Genomic DNA, 20,403 nt, shown 5'->3' with positions numbered 1-20,403 from the left:
CTCAAGCAATTTAAATAGACTCAGCTCTAAATGTTTACAAGTTGCTCACCGTAAATAGATGTCTTTAATTAATAGCTAATAAACAGTCAAGATTGCAAGATAACTGACTTCAGACTTTCCACTGTTTGTCAGCTATCACAGCATTGCACTATAAAGCAGGATCTGAATTCCCATGATGATGCTGTGTTTTCCAGAAACATTTACCAAGCAGTGTCCTTAAAATGAAGTCAGGGAGTGTTGATCCCTTACATTTATTTTTAATTGTAACTTCCTATGGCAGAGTACCATTGACAAAGTGAAATTACAGATTTCCTTAATGCAAGAGAATATTACCTTCCCTGTGCAGCACAGGGAACACAATGAAGCATTACTGTAAGTAAACAAGTCTTGACATTCAACCTGAATTGTTCTTCTGGTTCCGCATTGCATTGTTCAGTACCTGATAGGAAGAAAGCAATTGATAGAAATCTTGCTTGACAATTATTATTATCTAGATGATAAAATCAGGGGAATTAAAACTTTAAGAGACATAAAAGCTGGAGTCCATAAAAGCTTGTGTTCTAGAAACCTATTTGTACTTCAGTATTCAACAAAGATACAGATCTGAAATTAAAGTCAATGTTCCATTAGTATTGCAGTTCGCAGTTCAGTGCAACAGCCATTAATTTAATGGTCTGCAAACTGAGACAAGCTAGTTTACAAAGGCATGGATGCTAGGACATGCAGATGGATGACTGAGATGAAGAATAGAAAGTGTGGTACTACACACAACATTAAAAAGGTAGTTTTGACTAAAAAAACTAGACAGGTATTATGGAATAGAATAGAATAGAATAGAATAGAATAGAATAGAATAGAATAGAATAGAATAGAATAGAATAGAATAGAATAGAATAGAATAGAATAGAATAGAATAGAATAGAATGGAATGGAATGGAATGGAATGGAATGGAATGGAATGGAATGGAATGGAATGGAATGGAATAGAATAGAATAGAATAGAATAGAATAGAATAGAATAGAATAGAATAGAATAGAATAGAATAGAATAGAATAGAATAGAATAGAATAGAATAGAATAGAATAGAATATTAGAGGTCTTCTAGTCCAGCCCCCTGCTCAAGCAGGAGAACCTATACCATCTCAGACAAGTGACTGTCTAGCCTCTTTTTAAAAATCTCCAGAGATTTCTGGGAACAAGCTATTCCACTGGTTAATTGTCCTCACTGTTAGGAACTTTCTCCTTAATTCCAGGTTGTTTCTCTCTTTGATCTGTTTCCAACCATTGTTTCTTGTCCTACCCTCTGGTGCTTTGGTGGATAACATGACCCCTCTTCTTTATGACAAAGAGGAAGTACATATGAAATTATCTTCTAGTCAAAGAAGTCTAATTATAACTTGAAAGAAATATTATGGTTAACTGAATTAAATACTATTTTAATTAATTCAGTGACTTTCTTGATTATCAGGGGTGACTGTTCTGATAGGCAAAAGGCAATGGCCCCAGCCAGCAGAAGCTGAAAAGTGGGGAAAAGTTGCAAAGTATTGGAAGATTTGACTTACTTTGTATCCCACATTAGCTTGCTGCTTTTTGAGTATGGAAAGAGCTGTCCCATTGCTAATGTGAGAATGAGCCTCATCTGCCAACACAACTAGATTCTAATCAGGAACTCAACAAGGAAAAAGACCATGTTGTTCATCACCCTAAGCAAAAATAGGCTTTGGCACTGAAAAACATTTCTGAAAAATACAGAGTTGTTGACACAATCTAGAAATTCCTTTGTTTCTTTCACATTTAATTACATAGTGCTTGTTGCAAAGGCAAAATGACATAACTCCTTCTCTTTCCTATAGATATTTTTAAGCTTTATGAAAAAGCATTGGCAAATGAAACAAGCTACGTATAGCCTTCTATGGACTAATGCATATGTGAACTAGAAAATATGGTACATTGAATGATTTTTTTCCCCTTCACTTGCAAATAGCTCAGTAGACATTTACTCAGAGTGAAGATTTAGCTGAATCTAGTACAAGCAGGAATCATTACTATAACATTCTTACAACACCATTCTATAAACTGAGAAGATTGTTTTACTGGTGTTGTGTAGTGAAGAAGATGTATTTTGGTCACATTATGTGAAGACCAAACTCTCTGGAGAAGTTTACAATGCCGTGAAAAGTGAGAGGAAAGAAAAGAAGATATCCAGCAACAAGGTAGATGGAGTCAGTTACAGTAGTTATGGCAGCACTGTTGGAAGACCCGAAGGATCAGGTTGGTGCTAGATTGTCCTGGAGAAACTCTGTGTAATTCCTAAGTCAACACCAATTTGATGGCACATAATCAATTTTCATAGTATAGGAATATAATGGTGGTTCTTTTCCTCTGGATTCTCTAGAAAAAAAATTAAAGTAACCTTTTGGTAACAGGTAATACGTACTATCTCTGACTCAAACAAATACATTATGTAACACTTCAAAAAAAATGAGGGAACCTTCAAAAGCCGAACCATACTATGATTTTACAAAGGTCCAAAAATGTTTCAGAAACAAGAGAAGGCTATGAATCATATTCCTGTTTACTGAGTAAATGATGAGTCATCTCCATACATGTTTAATCTTCTAAATAAGTCTGTTTTTCCTAATAAAGGAGAACATTGCATTATGATATCCAGTCATGTTTTCCTTGCCTTTGAGAAGAATCAACAGAGTATTGGTGAAAATAATCAAGTGAAAGATTTCCAAGGTCACATTCATAACCTTTAACTATTGACATTACAGTCAGGGTGTTTTTTTTTGTGATATTGTTAATTTTAAGGAGGGGATGTGTCACACAATGCTACATTGTATTTTGTGTTTAGTGAATTTAAAACAGATTCTTCTTGAAATATGAAATAAAAAGGCTGAAAAGAAGGCAAATTGAAGTCCCACAGAGGAAGTAGCTGAAGATGGTCTGCAGACAAAAAGCTACATCTCTGAGTTAGGGGAAGGGGAGTTAAATTAGTTTAAATTTGGCTATCCACAAAAAAGTGCAGAGATGAATGTTCCATTTTCTTTAAGGGTTCACAAGACTTTGGAACTGGGTTTTAACAGGATGGGAGAAGCAACATTCACTGGATCCTTTCAGTATCCAGTTGTTGGATTTTCTGATTTCTTTTAGTATAAATTCACTGGAAGAGAATAAGCAGCCCTCCTTTGCATTTTAAAACATAAGAAAAATTTTTGAGAGCTTCGAAAGTTTTGAAATGAAGTGAAAAAAATGTAAGAAACAAAAAAGAAAGAAAAGAATTGATATTACTTGGCTTATTATGGAATTGTAGGCATCAATGCTCCTAAAACTAAAACCCTAAAACAGTCAGGGTTGATCTCCTCTAGGACTGACCAGTTTGATTGCCTTGCAGTCCAAGGGACTCGCAGGAGTCTTCTCCAGCACCATAGTTCAAAGGCTTCAATTCTTTGGCGCTCAGCCTTTTTTATGGTCCAACTTTCACTGCCATACATTGCAACTGGGAAGACCATAGCCTTGACTATACGCACTTTCCTAAAACTAATAGGCATGCCCAGATATGATCTTGCCAGGTAGGGGAAGAAACTGAGGAAGGTGCACACCCCCATTTGGGGATTTAGAATGATTTACAATGAGAACCTTGTCACGAGTTCAGTGGAGGGAAAAATTCAGATTAGATCCCAATTATTACTGGTGCTACATCACATACTTTCAGATGACACTTTTCCTTAAAAGTCACGGCTTTTAATGGAAACGTGAACGCTTACATAAGTTTTTTCTATACATTTAAGACAGTGGCCATTCCATCAAAATAAAAGTGTTATCAGTCTATTGGCAAAAAAAAAGAAAACTTGATAGAAAATCCACTATAAAAGATTTGAACATGTATGAAGTTTATGCTTTGATAAATATGTCTTTAAGATGCTGCAAGCCTCCTAGTTAATTTTGCTTTGCTGTATGATTGTCAGATTATTGATGACAAGTCTCAGCTTCCTACTCAGCAAAGCTAATATTATTATAATGAAGTATATAATCTTTTCATAACAATTTCCCTGTGTAGCTTAGTGCTAATAATCTGTCAATCTTTTCACTTACAAAATTCACCATACCACAAATAATTATAATGTAAAAAAAAGATGAGGGAAGTAGAATGAATGGAAATATAACCTATTGTAAATTGGAAGAAACCTGGATTTTGGCTTCATTTCTTTCTCTGGATGTAGATTATGTTTTGTTTCCAAAAGCTCTTAGAACTTGATATTTTTCATTCACTAGTGTATACAATATATTTATTTTTAACTGATTAAAAAAAAGTGAAACAAAAATATAAAATCCCCATAACAACATCAATTTATCTATTTTAAAATCTTTGGAAGGATTTTGCCTGAATATCTAAAAAAAAGAGTAACACTGGGATTGGAATACTTATTGTAGCTAGTCAGGGATATAGAGACAATGAGTGGTGTCCAGATATCCCTTGGCCTAGTACAGGGGTAGGCAACCTTGGCTCTTTTATGACTCATGGACTTCAACTCCCAGCATGGCTGGCTCAGGAATTCTGGGAATTGAAGTCCACGAGTCATAAAAGTGGCAAGGTTGCCTACCCCTGGCCTAGTAGGAGAGGAAGGCAGCAGTGGCAGCTGCAGTGTCTCAGAAAGCTTTAATAGGGACCCAGTTTAACACAACCACATCTGCAGTTTCAAAAAAACATGGTAGCAGCCTTGCTGACTTGAGTATTAAAACACTAGTTAAATTAAATAAATAAACCTTTATTGTCAAAGTACAACATGTGTACATTGAGATTAGCTGAGCCTCCAGGAGTCAACCATGGAACAGAATCTATTGCTTCAGACTCTTTTGAAAAGAGAAAAGAACAATTTCAAGTTCAAAGACCTGAAACCTAAAAAACCTTTAAAAAAAGTAAAGTCCCTTCAATACTATATTTAGAAAATATGAATGAGTGGAATTAGATTAAAGAAAACCCCAAAGTAAGTTGTAGAAAATCTGCACGTTTTGGTTTACTTCTGTGATATTTTCTCCTTGCTGTCCATGTGGAATCTGAATGTTCAGTATAAAGTATTAATTAAGGTACAGTATTCTCTCTGCAAAGATTTTGGTAGAGAAAACTACAAAGTCTGCAACTAGAAATCATTACCTGGCTGAAATCAATGGAAGTAGAGAGTCAACAGTTTTCAACCTTGTTGTTGTTGTTAGCTGCGAAGTCGTGTCCGACCCATCGCGACCCTATGGACGACATTCCTCCAGGCCTTCCTGTCCTCTACCATCTTCTGGAGTCCATTTAAGCTCATGCCTACTGCTTCAGTGACTCCATCCAGCCACCTCATTCTCTGTCGTCCCCTTCTTCTATTGCCCTCGATCTTTCCCAGCATTAGGCTCTTCTCCAGTGAGTCCTTCCTTCTCATTAGGTGGCCAAAGTACTTGAGTTTTAGCTTCAGGATCTGGCCTTCTAAAGAGCAGTCAGGATTGATCTCCTCTAGGACTGACCGGTTTGATCGCCTTGCAGTCCAAGGGACTCGCAGGAGTCTTCTCCAGCACCACAGTTCAAAGGCCTCAATTCTTTGGCGCTCAGCCTTTCTTATGGTCCAACTTTCACTGCCATACATTGCAACTGGGAAGACCATAGCCTTGACTATACGCACTTTTGTTGACAGGGTGATGTCTCTGCTTTTTAGTGTGCTGTCTAGATTTGCCATGGCTTTCCTCCCCAGGAGCAAGCGTCTTTTAATTTCTTGGCTACAGTCCCCATCTGCAGTGATCTTGGAGCCCAGGAAAATAAAATCTGTCACTACCTCCATTTCTTCCCCATCTATTTGCCAGGAATTGAGAGGGCCAGATGCCATGATCTTGGTTTTCTTAATGTTAAGTTTCAACCCAAGTTTTGCACTCTCCTTCTTCACCTGCAACAAGAGGCTCTTTAGTTCTTCTTCACTTTCTGCCATTAGAGTGGTATCATCTGCGTATCTTAGGTTGTTGATATTTCTTCCGGCAATCTTAATTCCAACTTTTGATTCATCTGGGCGACAGTATACAGCCTTGCCGGACTCCTTTCCCAATTTTGAACCAATCAGTGATTCCGTGTCCAGTTCTCACTGTTGCTTCTTGACCCGCATATAGGTTTCTCAAGAGACAAATAAGATGGTCTGGTACTCCCATCTCTTTAAGAACTTGCCACAGTTTGTTATGATCCACACAATCAAAGGCTTTAGCATAGTCAATGAAGCAGAAGTAGATGTTTTTCTGGAACTCCCTAGCTTTCTCCATGATCCAGCGTATGTTGGCAATTTGATCTCTAGTTCCTCTGCCTCTTCGAAATCCTGCCTGCACTTCTGGTAGTTCTCGATCCACATACTGCTGAAGTCTAGCTTGTAGGATTTTAAGCATGACTTTACTAGCATGAGAAATGAGTGCAATGGTGCGATAGTTTGAACATTCTTTGGCACTGCCTTTCTTTGGAATTGGAATGTAAACTGATCTTTTCCAATCCTGTGGCCATTGTTGAGTTTTCCAAATTTGCTGGCAAATTGAGTGTAGCACTTTTACTGCATCGTCTTTTAAGATTTTGAATAGCTCAGCTGGAATACTGTCACTTCCACTAGCTTTGTTGTTGCTCAGCTTTTCTAAGGCCCACTTCACTTCACATTCTAGGATGTCTGGCTCGAGGTCAGTGACCTCCTCATTGTGATTATCAGGGACGTTAAGCTCATTCTTGTATAGTTCTTCTGTGTAATTTTGCCACCTCTTCTTAATCTCTTCTGCCTCTGTTAGGTCCCTGCCATTTTGGTCCTTTATCATGCCCATTTTTGCATTAAACATTCCCTTCATTTCTCCAATTTTCTTGAAAAGATCTCTGGTCCTCCCTATTCTATTGTTTTCTTCTATTTCTTTGCACTGTTCATTTAAGAAGGCATTCTTATCTCTTCTAGCTATTCTCTGGAATTCTGCATTCAATTGGGTGTATCTTTCTTTTTCTCCCTTGCCTTTCACTTCTCTCCTTTCCTCAGCTATTTGCAAAGCTTCCTCAGACAGCCATTTTGCTTTCTTGCATTTCTTTTTCTTTGGGATGGTTTTGGTTGCTACCTGTTGTACAATGTCGCGAACCTCTGTCCATAGTTCTTCAGGCACTCTGTCTATCAGATCTAATTCCTTAAATCTATTTGTCACCTCTACTGTATATTCAACAGGGATATGATTTAATTCATACCTGAGTGGCCTAGTGCTTTTCCCTACTTTCTTCAGTTTAAGCCTAAACTTTGCAAGGAGAAGCTCATGGTCTGAGCCACAGTCAGCTCCTGGTCTTGTTTTTACTGACTGTATAGAGCTTCTCCATCTTTGGCTGCAGAGCATATAGTCAATCTGATTTCTGTGTTGACCATCTGGTGATGTCCATGTGTAGAGCCGTCTCTTGGGTTGTTGGAAAAGAGTGTTTGCTATGACCATCGTATTCTCTTGACAGAATTCTATCAGCCTGTGCCCTGCTTCATTTTGCACTCCAAGGCCAAACATGCCTGTTATTCCAGTTATCTTTTGGCTTCCTACTTTAGCATTCCAATCCCCCATGATGATAAGAACATCATTTTTTGGTGTTAGTTCTATAAGGTGCTGTAGTGCTTCATAGAACTGGTCAATTTCATCCTCTTCAGCACTGGTGGTTGGGGCATAGACCTGGACTACTGTGATATTGAATGGTTTGCCTTGGATTCGAACTGAGATCATTCTGTCATTTTGAGGATTGTATCCCAGTATTGCTTTTCCTACTCTTTTATTGACTATGAAGGCTACTCCATTTCCTCTGAAGGATTCTTGCCCACAGTAGTATACCTGATGGTCATCTGAATTAAATTCACCCATTCCTGTCCATTTTAGTTCGCTGATACCTAAGATGTCAATGTTCAGTCTTGTCATCTCTTGTTTGACCACGTCCAGCTTTCCATGATTCATGGACCTTACATTCCAGGTTCCTATGGAGAAAAAATCTTTACAGCATCGGACTTTCCTTTCACCACCAGACATATCCACAGCTGAGCGTCCTTTCGGCTTTGGCCCAGTCGCTTCATTCTTTCTGGCGCTACTAGTACTAGCCCTCTGCTCTTCCCCAGTAGCATATTGGACGCCTTCCGACCTGAGGGGCTCATCTTCCAGCGTCATATCGTTTTGCCTTTTGGTACTGTCCATAGGGTTTTCATGGCAAAGATACTGGAGTGGGTTGCCATTTCCTTCTCCAGTGGATCACGTTTTGTCAGAACTCTCTGCTATGCCCTTTCCGTCTTGGGTGGCCCTGCACGGCATAGCTCATAGCTTCATTGAATTACGCAAGCCCCTTCACCACGACAAGGCAGTAATCCATGAAGGGGTGTTTTCATCCTAAGTAGCTTCAAATACAGTAAATGCCACTTGAAATGAACTGGGTTTGGGCATGGAATTATCAAGCAAGAATATTAGAAACAAATATATCACACACATTACAAAGTACTATTAAATGTTATAGTGATCAACTTCTTGAAATTTTAGATCTGTTTTTAAAGTATCTAAATCCAATTACACTCAAAAGAAACATTCCAAGATACACGTGTGTGTGTGTGTGTGTGTATTTTTTAAAGATGCAGATTAATGCAGAAATATATTGTAAGGAAGATATGAATTAACCAATGTGAAACTAACATGGACCATAATGGATTGATCCCCTTGTATTAAACAAAGTGGGGAATGGAACAAGGAGAACCTTTGCTCTCTTTCCCAGGATTTTTGTCCCCAATGGACACAGCCATCAGAAGAAAGCAAAAATACTCACTACAACGATTGCATAGGTTTATTGAATCACAATTTCAATATGGTTGTCCCTTTAGTATATTTCTCAATTCTTGCACAACTAATTAGAAGTATGCATCATTGATCAACATGATTTTCCTAACTTTTGTATGCAAGGAGGTTTCTTAAATTAGTAATCAGATAGGGGCCCAAACTCTTGTAACTCCTTTATTCCAGGAAAAAAAAGATTCCCAATATATAAAACAGAAAAAGAAAAGTGACAGGCCAAAAGCAGCAAATTATATAGCAAGCTATAAAATAGGGAAGCATTTATACTCTACACACACAGAGAGAGAGACACACACACACACATTCTTACACAGAGGGAAAAACAGAATTCCTTTCCATCTTCTATTTTATAAACTAAAAAGTGTTGATCTCTAATCAACTGGTTTTCATCAGTCTTGACTTGGAATATTGCTACAAGCTGGGTAGATTGTGGCCAGATAAGTTATATAGAATGTATAAAGATATTTCAAATAAATGTTGGAATGTAAGTGTGAAGAAGGGACCTTTCACGACTTATGGCGGACATGTGATAAAGCAAAGAAATATTGAAGAAGGTTTCATATTTTAATACCGAAAATTCTTAAAAGTAAACATAAAGATGAAAACTGAAACTTTTCTTCTGGGCTTAATGGAAAAAGACTTGGGAAATTTTTTGGAACTTTGATCTTATATATATTGACAGCATCCAGACTATTGTATGCACAAAAATGAAGGACATGTCAGATTCCCACTGCGGAGAAATGGCTACAGAAGTTGATGGAGTTGGCAGAGATGGCTAAATTGACTGTTTTGATTAAGGAAAAGAAAATAAGTGCTTTTGTTTCTACACAGAGTCGCTTCTGGACTTTGTGCTTGAGGTGGAAAAAAATGAAACTTTGATTTTGGGTTTTACTGATTAGATTGGTTTGTTGTTGTATAAGGTGCTAGTTTACACTATTACGGAAAAGTAAAAAGCTGACCCTCAATGTTAATGCTTCATTCTACTGCAACAGAGGAAGCCGGAAGTCAATTTTTTTTCCCTTCTCCCCACTGTGTCCTACTATTTGCTTTGTATTTTGTTTTTTACTCTATAATCTAATAAAATGTATTTAAAATGCCCAGAATAAACACCTGATTGACTATTCCTACTCACTGGCTTTCCGGGGAAAAAATAATTGGTGATATATTTCCTCCTTGAGCATCCCCATCCAGTTTATGTCCACTTGTCCGCCTGCCTCTCCACTATAATTTGCTTGCCTTGTTTGCTGGCTTGTGTGAATGGTATGACTCAAGGCACATTACTATGTGTGCAGCTTGATATACTCTGTCTGCAATTTTTTAAATTCTCTTATGGCAAAGCAACTGCTTCAGCATCCATCCATTCCATTCCCATAACTTGACACATTTAATAGAAGCACCCTGTTTTAAATTCACAAATTTATTTCAATTAGCATCAGCCTGAAAGGCAGCAAGGGGCTCACTAAAGGATAATCTGTCACACAGAAGATCAATGAGCAAGCTTTGGAAAAAAAATAGAACACAGGCCACTTGGAAAATTAATATTATTCTGCAAATTTAGGTGGACATATCCTTAATGTGATTGCAAATAGAAATCATGACAATATTCAAAAATAATTGTAAGACTCTTTCATCTGAAGTACAATCAGATTTCTTTCAGTATTATGTCCCCTGTCTGCTTCTATTTAGTTTAGGACACTCTACATCAAATATATTCCATTTGATGTTTCTTGGGGTCAAAATAAATGTGACAGAAACCATATATGCTTCTACCCAATTCAATTCCTTTTACTTAAGCAATTTTCCTATCTAATCATGGTTTTTCAGAATGGATCTGATGATGAAGGAACAGCATTTGAACTGTATAGCTTAGGACAATAATAGAAGGCAGATTTAGGAACATATTCATGCCTCCCAGAATGGCCAAAAATATTTCTTTCACCAAGGGTTTCAAATGGAAATATTATTACTGTGATCCATCTCATCATAGATAGACAAGGGGAGATACCTTTCCTCCAGCAACTAGACTGATATTTGAGGGCTACTGGGATTACAGTTGATAGCTTTTTCAGAGTAATTTTTCTTTTATTGTTGAGTTATCACTTATTTTACCCACAAGACTACAGGCCTGCAAAGGTCAATTTTACTGCTGTGTAAACCCTTCAGACATAACGTCAATGCCTGCTCCTGTCAAAAAGAAATTTCCTTTGAAACAAACTGTAGCCTGCCAGTCTCAAATTGTCTAAAGCTCAGTCACTCAAAGAACATTATGACATATACTATATACTGTACCAAACAAGTCTTCTTGGCAAACAGAAATATATGTGAAAAGGAATACCCACCTGGACTGTGGTATATGTTCAATGTACTCTATCATTCCCTTGAGTGGGATGGGATACATGCAGTTTCTATATATATTCTCTTCAATATGATGAGAATTATGGCATTTGTCTAATGGAAAACCCACAGCAGACTTAAAAACTAGGGAGAGGACTTTGGTAAGAAGGCCATCTTGCATAACTTGGATTTCAATGTATGTTCCCCTGGAAGGGCAAATTTCTTTGAATTGAAGAACTCATTCAGATTTCTGAAAGTACTGCACTCAGCCTGGCACAAGAAAAGTTGGGAAGGAGAGGAGGAGGATGGGGGCGAACGGGGGAGTTTTCCGCTCAGCTTTGACACAGGGGAATAAATGGCATTGTGCATTGGTGGCAAAAATAGAAGGAGCTCCTGGGTCACAGCAAAAGCATCAAGCTGGTTCCACAAATCCCTCTTCTGTAATACTAAGTAGGATGACAGCATTGTGATGTTAAAATCTGACAGAGCCGAAAAGAGTCACTGCTACCCACCACACTACAGAAGGCAGAGCAACCTCAGCTGTTGCAGAAAAAAAGAAACAATGATAAAATAAAGATTTAATAAATGATCACCCATAAGGTGCTTGTGATTCTGCAGGGCAAGTGTGACATCTTCATACTGTATGTCATTGAAGGCCACAACCTGGCACGCATTATACGGTACTTGGAACTATTAGCAGTCCAGGGTTGTCTCATGATTCTTTCAGTTATTACCTGCTGGCCATGTATCAATCTGAAATGACATTTGCTTCAAAGAAACCAAGATCAGGGACACTGAAGGCCATCTCTGGACAAACTCAGTACCGCACAGACATTTTTTCCTTCTATAGTAAAAACTCTTAAAAGAATAAATTGTTTTCTATCAGCAAATATGCTTCCAAATGCCTACAAGAGGAACACCCTTCTTTCAAATATCCATATAATTTTTTTGGAAGGTTATAATTTTGAAGGGATTGGGTTTGGGGAAAAGCCCTTACAAAACCTACACTCCTTCAGTTGGGAGCACTTCAGATTCAAAATGGGACTAGGAAAAAAAGCAAAATACATAGTTTACTAATCCATAGCAGATCTACAACATTTAGCAATAAAATGCCTGCATTCAAGCTCCTCTCTAGGGCTTCAGAGATATAGTGGACCTGTGATTCATTTCTTTCAGTCCAGTATTTCTCAAACCTCGCAACTTTAAGACATTTAGACTTCAACTCCCAGACCTCCCCAACCAGCACCATAAAGTTGACAAGATTCTGGCTAGAGAATTCTGGGATCTGAAGTCCACATATCTTAAAGTTGCCAATTTTTAGAGATTATTATTTTTATTTTTTTGAATTCCTGTTCCCCATTACTATATGACAGTCTTTAAGTATAATTAAGGGTAAGTCTGCTTGAAAATGCTTCTTCCACAGAGAGCAGATTTTCTCTCGTTTTGATTGTGACTCATCCAGTGAAAAGATACAGTAATGCAATAAAACTAGTTCATTTTAGGGGCACTGTAGTAATTATTTCAAGATGATCTAGTATATATTGGAACAGAGTTTGCATCAAAATGGCTGGCATATTAAATACTGGACATCAAATACATTCTTTTATGCAAACAGAATTATTTAAAAAAATAGCAAAATCTTTTGCTCTGCTTGCCAATAATTACCATCTGTGTTACTTCTGAATTCCTTGTTCATTTAAAAACTTGGGGGAAGGCAGGTTGTCATGGATTGAAAATATTTCCACATTAATACATGATGTGAACTAAAGACATTGTGACCAACAAATATGGGACTGAGCAGCATCTTTCTTTTTTAATCCAGGATCCTTTTTTAGTTCTTTCTAGCCAATGCCAAATCTAATAAAAAATACAACTATAAGAGCAGAACAGTGTCCTGAAGCATAAATTCAGCTGTGCTCCATACCTGCCAACTAATATGTTGGCTAAGATTTTGCCAAGAGCCCAGATCACTTGGCAGATGCTAGTTGCACTTAAATGCAAGTGACTAACTAACTAACCTGTCACTCGGTTAAAGAGGAGCAGTTTTTTCACTTGGATGGTCAGCAAGAAAACATTGATTCAGGTACTTAAGACTACTTTCTCCACTTCAGAACAATGGTAGGTTTTAAAGTGCAGGATTTCATTCCAACAGTCCATATTGCTATGATCAAATACTGGGTACTAATCATATGTCTATTCTAGGTTCCATTATTCTGATTGAAAGGAATGGATTTTTATTATCCCTCATAAAAAGAGAGGTGAGACACATAAATTGTAATGAAATTTCACAATTAAGCATATGGGTCATGTTCATTGTTCTATTCATAGCTGAGCTCCATTGAATGACACACAGTGCATACTCATGCTGTAGTGTAACAATTTGAAGGAAAAGTGATGGACAGAATAGCCTTATTTTTCTTGCCATACAGCCAACTATGAATCCCTCTTGTAATCCTTCTTGATCTTTCTCTTTTGGCTGAAGATAAACCAGGAAAATAATCTTGAGCTGAAAGCAGGATGCCAAGTTTGATGGAAGGAAAGATCTGGAAGCAATGGGTACACAGCCTTTTCTAGGCCAAGGACCATGTTGGGACTGTCAATGGTCTGCCAGAGACCACTTTCCCCAAAGCAGATGAAGCCAGAAAAAATCAACAAGGTCAGGAAAAAGTGACATAATTAATTTACTTTATATGCATATCACATTCAAATAACTACAGTTTCTGAGAAAGATCTGAGGGTTGCACCCAAGCTGGAACAAGATGCCTTAAAACTCTGGGCCTTATGAATTCCTAGTCACAACCTTGCGCTGAGTTTTTGGGAAAAGAAATATTTTTCCCCTCTTTTCTTTCTTGAAAATAGAATCCAATTATATGGGGAAAGAAATAAGTATCAGAACCTTAGTTGTTTGGGTTAAGACGTACATGGCAGATTCTGATAGCTATATTTTCAAGCCTGGAAATAAATGTTTAGATATACTGTACCCAATGATACCACAACAAAAGTATGTGTACCAAGGACTTCAGAAAGAACAAAATGAGAATTAATTGGAGTTAGAATTTGCTAAGTTTGCCTATGTGCTTGTGCTTCAGGCTACCTCTCTTCTCTGAGTTGTTTGTGGAAGTGGGTTTAATAAGCTCTTGTTTGTTGCATCTTTCTGGACTGGAAATAATTTATTATAGAAGCATCATTGCAAAACATCAAAGAGTAAAGGTCACTTTTGTACCAGCAAACTGTGTTTCAAGAAATGTCAAAAAGTATTTCAGCAAATATTACAGTGATGTTTAAGAACTGAAAATTATAAAAGAGCTTTCTTTGGGATTTATCCAAACAAAATTAGTTTAAATGCATATATATCGAACATTTCTGAATTGCTGTTATTTTAACAATCAAATTATATATTTCAGTAAAGAAGAAAAATCTGAAAGGAGCCACATAAAATAATCATAGGAAAATATCTGGACAGTATATCAAACCTTTGAAAATACATAGAGGGTAGTCATAGAGAGAACTATTTCATATTATTTTATCAAAAATGTGTACTTTATGTAATTCTGCACTATTTCATACCTTAATGGAGTTACAACATTGAGCTGAATCACTGCTTATATTTAAACCTTTTTTTTAAATCTTACAAATAGAGCTTGTTGGTAACTTATATACAGAAAGGAACTGTTTGAAAAAACGCAATCTGAAAAGCATGTGTATAGAGTTGTCCACAAATATTGTCAAAAAGCTCAAGAGAATAGTCATAATGGTGTGACCTTTTTTTTTTACTTGTAGAGTATGCAGGAAAAGCAGGCAGAGCTTTAATCAAACCATTCGCCCTGAGTAATGGAAAATAAACAGCATCTCTCAAATATGCTTTCAACCCCTAGTTAAACTTGATGTCCTATATCAGACATGTCAAACTCACAATGTCACATGATGTTGTGCAACGTATCGTGACGGTTTTGCCATTGCCAGCAATGGGGTGGGCGCAGCTTCTGGATGACGTGTCCAGCCTGCAGGCCAGCAGTTTGACACCCCTGTACTAAATGAACTGAAGAAGTTTCTTGGATGAGAAGCTAAACATTTTCAAGGGGGAAAAAAAAGAAAGTCCTGATGCCTTTTGGAAAAGCACTTATGGGACAACCATAACCTGGATGATTGAGAAGCTCCATCAACACATGTCCTAAATGACTTCTCTCAACTCTGTGATTCTACATTGATCATAAAGTTCCTGATAGATCCCACTTGATTAACAGGATTATTCCTAAAAATGTTTTATCCAAGTTTTCCTCTACTAGCCAATCAGAGAACATAATAATTAGGTCACCATGCATCCACAGGTGTTGAAATATTCATCTAAAGCAGGGGTAGGCAACCTCAGCTCTTTTATGACTCATGGACTTCAACTCCCAGAATTCCTGAGCCAGCCAAGCTGGCTCAGGAATCCTGGGAATTGAAGTCCATGAGTCATAAAAGAGCCAAAGTTGCCTACCCCTAGTCTAAGGGAATGTGTGGAAAGCACAGCTACGCTTTTGTGAATTCATAATAGAGTCTAGACCAGCTCTAATTGTATTCAACTGTTGTAAATTTACCCATACATATACATGCCCCATCTGCATTGAGACATACATCAAATTTTAGCAGGACATCATTTGATGCATACCTCCATGCTCTTGTGCTGAATTTAATTCATAATGATCAATGGTTTTCAATTAGAGTAAATCAAGATACTCTTTCAGAGCAGAATAGGTGTCTCTGAATTCATGGTGAAACCCTCTGTGGATAAAATTAGATGTCTTACCAATCTTCTTTCTTCTAAATTAAACAATGGTCATGTTATTTTATTGCAGCTTCTAATGTACAGTATTTATTCTACATCTAATTTATTTTTTCTGTATTTAGGCATACTATATAATATAAGTTTTCATAATAGATATAGACTAAATCAGAAGGCGGGCAGCCGGAGGATCTGAAGCTTTATTCTCTTGTGTTTCTTTGCACAGGAAAATTATCTGAAATGATTATTTGAGATAATACAGCTGCTTCTGTTTTGGTGTACAATATAACCCATCTGTAAAAATTGGCATATAATCTAGGCTTACTGGGTATAATGGGAAAAGTAATTGCAAATGACTTTTGCCAATACCTCTCAGTATCTAGGGAAATCACATTCAAACATTCATCCCTATGCTGAATTACAAGGGCTAGACTAAACAACTTTATCTTTGAGGTCCTCAGACATCTGCAGTGTTGCCACTTTTAGTCACAAACAGAAAACAAACAATTATCTGGCTAAAATAGCAACCAACCACGCGTAAATCCCTTCACATGTCTATTTAACCTTAATTTCATTTTACATTCCTTTCCCATAGTGGGCCTTCTATCAACATGAACTTAATGCTTGGTTAGCCTTAGCAAAGTGGGGAACCAGATCACAGATGTCAAAATCCTACTAATTATAGGGTAATTAGTCTCTTGATACTTACTCTTCACAGAAGCTTATGAATTACTGCACATGAAACTTCTTGTAAATATATGTGATTTATTTAGCTGCTGTTATATTTCCATTTCCAAATATTTAAAAAAGATTTTCCTGCCACCCAAGATGAGTCCCTAAAATTCTATTGTTGAAAGAAAAATCTTCAGGTCCCCAGTCCAAGCTGGGAATAAACAAAATGGAGGCTGCTTAGGTTGAGTTTATTGAAGAACAGCAGCAGCAACAGCATGCAGTTCTGGGAAAGCTGACAAAGTGGAGCTGGGAACAGTGGGCTTTTATACCTTCTTTGAACTTTGTATTTTTTGTTCTTCCTGTTCCTGTGGCTTTGTATTTGAGAGTTTCTTCTTGTGCAATGAAATTTGAACTGAGATTGAGTGTGTCCCTTTGGTATTCTAATGGTGGTGGGTTAATCCTCCTAAAGGTCATGTTCCTTGGAGTCTTTGTTTTTTCTAAACTCATCAGCTCAAATCTTCTCTGTGGCTATGGTTGAAGGCATTTTGCTTATGAATAGGTGGCCCAGTCTTTCTGAATAGGATTATCAAATCTGCATTTCTACAGAGCTGGTTTCTGCTTGGGACAGAGAAGGGGGTTGGTTTCTGGGGGCTGGTTTCTATCTAAGATTTTCTATTATTCTATTCTATTCTATCTATTATTTTCTAACATTTTGCCTTTTTTAATATCCCCAAAATATTTCCTTCTCTGGGGGGGTGTGCTGACTTCCTATGCTATGCATTATCCAAAGAAGAGCTAATGTCTTTACATCAGCAAGTGGCTCAAACCCTAGTTTATTACTATCATAAGAAACAGCATTCAAATAAGATTTTTAAAAGTCCTAGATTTAGAAATTGTATATATGCTAATCTCCATTTCTGAGTCAAAAATTTAAATGAGTTTTTTCCTGGACAAGTAGCAAATGGAACCAGCACAAGTGTCTATCCAGCCATCTGTCTGTCTGTTTCTCACCCTAGAATAAGGCAGTGGTAAACCAATTCAATATTGCTACAAGAGATTAAGATTGACCTGGGAATTTTTTTAACTAGCAACTGTATTTGCTGCAGTAATTGCTCCTTGTGTTCTGGTGAGGTCCAGCAAATCAGCATAGGTTTTATTTTTTTAGAAGAGCTGTCTTTTCTCTAATTTGTCAACTTCTAAACCTGGTTGAAGCCATCTTTTTTGTTCTAAGTTGCCACATAGATAGAGGGAAAGAGGGAGGAAATAGTATTGCCATTTGTATGCTAGACAAAACACCGAGCAGTCCTGTGGGAACCAAGGTCATTCCCACAGGTGCTGGAAGGAGGAGCAAAAGCAATTTGAGAAGCCCCCCAATTGTTTTTATTGGGCAGCATGATTTATAGAAGGGAGGGAAATGTTACTTTTAGTTACTTTGAATCTCTAGGGAAATTTAGTTACTTTGAATCTCTAGGGAAATTTCAGAGTTGGTTTCACTTTTGACCATGCCAATATTATGTGTCCAATAAACATGTGCTTTGAGGAAATTTGAAGCCTCAGAGTTCTGCTTTATATGGACTCATAAGTTGGAACCTTGACACAATTTCTTTGAAAGGTTAATATATTGAGTGAGAGGCCACATTAACTTCCTCCCCAAATCCAACCTATTTATGTAAATTAAGTTTTATTGTACTATGTACTTTCTTTTTTACTGGAGAGATAGTAATGTTTGTAGACTGTACCTCTGCTTATTATTTCTTTATAATGAACCTGCAATTTCTCTATAAAGTGTCAATGGGAAAATTACAGCATTTCTTATGGAAAACCAACTCTACATCTGGTGAAAAAGCAACGATAGTGGAAGTGTTTTATCTTTGCTTTCTAGACCTGCAGTTTTTATAATAGGGGGGGTTATTTTAAAATAGGCCAGTATAAATACAATATTTTCTAATAGGGACTTCCAGGCTTATTGCACTGTGCATAGTTTATGCATGCTCAGATCCACATATACTGTATTCCCTGGAATCCCTGGAAACCATAATACACTGTCTATTCACCACCCAATGCAGGCTACATGTTCAGAGTGTCACCACTTTATTATTATTTATGGCTATTTATTAAAGGTAAAAGAAAAAAGAAGCTGCTAGAAAAAGTAAATAAGTAGAATAATTAACATTTAGTCCCCCCTTTGAAAACATAAATATAAATAATATAAATATTTGCATTTACCTTGCTATATGTTGCATGGATATATAGAAAACATTCTTGCCTGAATTTAGTTAAACTTTTGTTATTAATATTGACTACTAGTTTTGCCATTGTTGCATGTTGTCCATGTTTATGTTCCCAGTCATATATTGTTGGTCCTATAGTACAGAGTTTGTCCTTTCAGCTATCAGCATATATTTTTCTAAATTATGGTGTTGTTATTTTTTGACATTTTCTGAAATTATAGCTAGTAAAAATATAATTTCATGTCAAATTTGATCCCTAAAATATTTGAAAAATACTTCCGGTTTGCGAGCGTGGTGCTTTCGGATGTGCAGGGAGAGCTCCCTCCCTGCCATCCGATCTTTCTTTATTGGAGGACCCTGAAAAGGGTTGAAAGTCACCCTGGAGGGGCGACCACCACAAGGAGGCCCTCCTGTGATCGTGGAAGGGCATCAGCCCTCCACTTGAGTCCAGACCAGCTCCTTTAGGCCCGAAGAAGAAGAGACCGGCCATCAACATGGCCGATCATTAAGCCGTTCCCTGCTGAAAGCCAAAAGCACCATCTAGCACAATGAATCAATCTGCAGGACTTGGGTGAGACCTTTCCTTTCTTATCCCCCTAACTGCCTGCCTGTGGGACTTTTCTGAAAATTTTCTCCCCCCTTTTTTTGAAAAAACAGCTTTTGTATACTTGGGGGAATAACATTTTAAGCCTTAAAGCAAAGAAAAAAAACCACCATCTGATTAAGCAAAGAAACTAAGTAATCTCATTCCTACCTACTAAAAAGCTCATATTTTTGTGGGGATCTACTACCCTATTTTTTGTTTAAGATGTGAACTAAGGAAAAAAGAATAGACTAATTACACAAAAACTTTATATTAATTTTAAAAAAAAGAATTTTACAACTTATGCTATATGCTACTGGTGATATCCTGTGGCTAAACTTGGAATTGCAAGTAAACCTTTTGCTTATTCTGACAGCAGATTGAATTACAGAGCTGTCCTTGATATTATCTTCAAAGACAAGTGTGGGAACACCTGGCACTGAAAACAACTTTTAGGAGCATTGTAGGTGGAAACTTACTGACTTCTATTAAAATAGCCTCCATGGAAGACTTAGCTGTAAACACTAACGAAATGGATAACTATATCCCACCACTTAATTACAAATTGATATTGGACACAATCCTGGCTATAACTGAGCAAATTCAAGCCAAATGGCATGATAAACCTGACAACTCAAAGCCACCAGACCAATCTTTGACCTTAAATGGTGAACTGACAACCAAAAAATAAATAGAAGAACTGGAAATTAACACTAAAATAGGAGACTTCAAAGAGCAATAAACGCAGCCTACAGAGAACTTTGAAGTCCAAATTCCAACTTTAATAACAAAACTTACATTTAAAAAAACAACATCCGAAGAAAGCAACATTAAGAGTGAAGATATCAAAGGCCTTCAAATACAGTATGTTAAGGATTCAGCTAATCAAACAATAACAACATTAGCTACTACTTTCTACATAACCCAGATGGAAATGGAACAAGAATTACATCAAACATAAAAAACTGAGCTATTAAAG

Source organism: Vipera ursinii (assembly GCF_947247035.1).
Source record: "Vipera ursinii genome assembly, chromosome: 1".
NCBI classification, from domain to species: Eukaryota; Metazoa; Chordata; class Lepidosauria; order Squamata; family Viperidae; genus Vipera; species Vipera ursinii.
The sequence above is the reverse complement of the archived record's forward strand: the minus strand, read 5'-3'. Positions refer to the sequence as shown.